This window comes from Nestor notabilis, unplaced genomic scaffold (genome assembly GCF_000696875.1).
Source record: "Nestor notabilis isolate BGI_N333 unplaced genomic scaffold, ASM69687v1 scaffold17279, whole genome shotgun sequence".
Lineage (NCBI taxonomy): Eukaryota > Metazoa > Chordata > Aves > Psittaciformes > Psittacidae > Nestor > Nestor notabilis.
The window spans coordinates 29773-34193 of record NW_009943434.1 but is presented as its reverse complement, the minus strand read 5'-3'; positions in this window follow the sequence as shown (position 1 = coordinate 34193).

Sequence of the window (4421 nt, the reverse complement as noted above, 5' to 3'; positions counted from 1 at the left end):
CAGCATGCATTGGCATGTCCCCTGCTGAACCAGCTCTTGGTGATGTGTCTTCAGCAGTAATTGGCTCAAGCCTCAGGTAAACACTGGGCTCTGTTAGTTGGAGAGATGGTGCACATATGGAGGTACTCCTTGCAGGAGCTGAAGTGCTGTTTATCTTTGGCTCCAGCCTGGTTAAAGGCAGCTGTGTTAGGAAGCAAGCAGAGGATCCAGCTGAGTTGGCCTGTACTCCAAAGACCAGTGGTGTCACCAGGACTCTGTGCACTCCTGCACTCTCTAGAGCATATTCCTTTCCTGCCACATGCTGCCAATTGCTTACTTTGCTTTACTTACAATTTCTGGAAAAAGAAATAGAATGAGAGAAACTCTGGAAGTTTTCCCTGTGGCAATATGCTTCCTAAAGCTCCAGGAGAAGGCCTTCCCTGAGGTGGAAGCAGTGATTCCTAGAGATAAGATGACAACAATTGGCAGGATTTGTGTGTCATTCGGTCTGTGTTTGTGGGTGATGGCAGTGTCTGTACTTGCTCTTACCAGGTTTCACTGTCTGCTGTGGAAAGACAATCCTCACTCTATTGTGAAGAGTTGTGCAAAAACTGTCTAGCAAATGATAATATTATGATGAGAGGTGTCACCTTCTGCTGTGTCATCTGTACCAGGCTCTAGAAAATATATCCAGCAGAAATTGCTGACAGGGTAAACAGGGGGGCCAGATAAAGTAGTGTGAAGGGAGCAAAGGCACAAAGAGGCAAAGTAACGTGGTCAAGGTCACACAGCAGGTCAGAGTTGGGCCAGCCTCTGGGTCTGGTGGGTCCCAGGCCAATGCAGCAGGCCCAGTGCAGATGCTGCTGCCCAGTGCAGCAGGCAGTTTCACACTCTGTTCTACATCAAGTACAGGCACCCTCTGGGAAATAGTTTGCTGTTTTAACAGCTGCAAACTGCACAGAATAGATCCAGGTTATGTGACGCCTTCTTCCAGATTCTTAGTAGGAAAATCAAGGTAGCACAATGGAAACTCAGGATCTTTTTGGAACAGCTTAGCATGGTGTTAAATCAGCTTTCTATTTGAGCAGCACTGTTCTCACAATCTAGAATTTCATGAAAGCCCAGGAGGGCCACTTCATTGCAGTCCCATAGCTGCAGGAAGAGCAGAGTAAATCTGGAACACACAGAGATTTGTAGGGCTTCTATCAACCCACATGGACCTTGCAGCTGGCAAGGCAGGGAAACGTTTTTCTATTTTGTCCCGACCAGATACCTGGGTGGTATTGCCCAATGATGATGGGAATAGGAGGGGACTCATCATCTCTTCTATTTTTTCTTTTTATTTATTTTCCTTTTAAAAACACACTAAAAAATTAATTCAGTGCTGGGGACAGGAGACAGATTAACAACCCCAGAGATTTTAGCCCTCGGTTTATCCTCCGAGCAGAGAGCTGTAAGCATTCCCAGTGCTTCTCCAGCACTGTGCCCCAGCCCTGACCTCAGGGACCAGCTCCTGAGAGAGCAGCTACCCCATCCCTCCAGCACCTCCAAATCACAGGAGCTGCATCCCCTTGGATGGAGCAAGGAGTGCTGCTTAGGTTGCGCGTCTGTGCCAGGGACTTCTGCAAGTGCTGCATGGTCTCATAGCCATGTGGAGGCTCTGGCCATGCAGGGCAGCTGCACACGGATGTTGCTTCAAGTTTTCTGGTCCAGGCAACACACTTAGAGGTCTCACTCCACCTTTTCCTTTTCTATCTTCAGTCCTTTCCCTCCAAAGAGGGCAAAAAAAGTAATCCTGTGGGAGCACAATAGAAAAGGCCTTTGTGATGCCCAGATGTCTGTGGATGGTGCTTTCCACCTCCCTGAAGTGCAGAGTAGATGGTGTTTTCATACCAGTATGTGGAGTAAGACAACCATGTAGCTATGGTGTGATTTTGACAGAGTCTGTGCATTTGCAGCTCCTGTCAGCTAGAGAAGTTTTAGATGCTTTGTAATTGCATGATTTTATTTAGGGAATAAACATGCTCCGTGGATCATAGCATTAGGTTGCCAACTTTGGAAAGGTAAAATGCATCCCCCTATTCCTCCAGCCTTTCTCACTGACATACTTGGCTGGATTTTGTTTGATAATTCTCACTATGGGTCATTTCAGTTTCCCACCATAAAGGCCTTGTGTAGTTACCTTGTCATCAGCTCTCGTGTTTGGAATAACCCCTTGCAAACTAGGTATTTCCCTCTTTCATAAAGCTGGAGTGTCTGGGAGAAGAGTGCATCCTTCACAAACTAGTCAGCATGGCTTGGGAATGAGGGTGTCCCTGTGGGGGGTAAGGCTTCCCAATGCACTCGAGCAATACCTCCTTGCAATTAGTAGTGCCGCCACTGCTCTCTCCCCTCACTCCAAGTGACATTCCAAGCCATGTATTTGGCGTTTGAACTACCCTATCTCCCAGACCCAAGGGACAGGGGCTGGAACAGCTCTGTGGGAGGCCCTGGTATTGAATACATTTGGCTGATGTGCCCAAGGGCCCTTCCATCATCACCTGCCTCCATCGGAGTAAAGGCGTCCACTGCACCAGGTGGTACACAGGAATTTTATCCAGTGTGAATTTCTCAGGGAAGAATCCCCTCCTTTGCCCTTTCTGTCTGTGATACTGGACGAGTGACCCCATTCCCCCTTTTTGCTGAAGGGACAGAAATTTGATAATGGCCGTAATTACGTCTGAACATTAAATGAATGCTCTGGATCATCACTGCTGTATCCATTTGTCCATAATTACCAGCAACGGACATGGTGGCTTCAAAGGCCACCCAGTTATCATTTATGTTTACTATAAACACAGCAGCTGTTTTGGGTTACAAGGGTGGTCATTTTGCTGGAATTTGATGAGCCAGACCTTGAAATCCTCACCTGACACCAGCTCCCTCCCTCCTTCAGGAAGAAATTCAGTGCAGGAGTGCTCTATACCACCTAAAGAGGGAGGATGGATGGGCTATGCCTCATACACCCATAGGATATGCAGTTTCCCGAAGATCTCCTGAGTCCCAGGGAGCAGTTCCATGTTTGCTAATGCTGTCTCCCCACACCACCACTGCTGTCAGGACTCTAGGACATACATAATAGCTTACCTGTGCCACTCGGAATGATGCTGCCCAATGCAGAGGTCATTAAAAAAAAAAATGTACTGTGTGGTGTTAATGTGATCTAAAGCAAAAGACAAGCCTGCTGCCAGCTGAGGAGGAGAGAAGAAAGCTCAGATAAATATAAAGCTTTGGAGATTTTGAGAGCTGAGGACAGGCTGATGTTGCCCATGGCTTTGGAGTAATCTCTGCAGAATCACAAGCTGGTAACTCATGCCTGATGGCAGCAGAGTGTAATTTATGAACTGCATCTTACTGCCTTTTGTGTCAGGGAGATGGAACTTATAGTTACAGTCATTCAGCCGAAAGAGATGGGACTTTTCCAAGTTTTTCTCAGTTGAAAGTCTTCCATCTGGCACAGCCTTTAAGAAATATCATCAGAGTGGACTTTAAAACTAGTTTTTAGCTGGTGTGTAATCCTTCCTGATTTTTGTTCTTACTGCTTTTTTACCGGAGCAAACTAGAGCTCTGTGGTTACAGGATGCACTGTAAACACTGATGGACTGAAGGGGAATGAAATGAAGCAACATATTCTGTTGCTGCAAGAGCACCACTTTATGAGAACTGGGTTATAACATGGGGAAATACCACACCACTACTGGGGAATAAAACTGTCCCTATGCATCAGCTTTGAGGCCAACCACAGACTCATCCTTCAGGAAGAGGGACACAAAGGAGCCACTGCTGTGCAAGGCTTATGCTTTCAGTGAGTGGAAATACCACATTGACCCGCACCCCACAGCTTGCTTTGAAGTACCTGGAGCAGCTCAGCAGAAAAGCTGCTCACAGCAGCAGGGGAAGTGGGCAGGTAGGCACCTGCAACCTGACTCCAGGTAAAGTGGTCCCACTCAGTTATTTATCTGCACTGAAAAAAAGATGTTTCATCTTATCTTTAAAGGAAAGAGCAAATTGGTTGGGTGTTTGGAGCAGATAACATGTATCAGGGTGATGTATTTATAAGGGGAAGAAAGAACAACACAGTCAGTGCCTGTTTATTTATTGTTTCATGAATTACAAAGGCTAAATAGACTAAACACTCCTTCACTCCAGAAAGAAAAGCAGTGCCAGTATGTGTGATAGAGGAACTAGCCTTCCAACAAGGTTAAGATGGTTATAATGTTCTCCTCCCAGTCAAAAACTGAGATACATCATAGTCTCAAACAATAATTGCACAGAAAAGCCCTGGAGTCAGAGGGCTACAAAGCCAGCCTTGTGACAGAAAATCCTTCTCTGTGACTTCCTATTAGATCCATTGGCTGATGTTGTCATGCTATGGCACGTGTATATACTCTGTAATGTGTGGC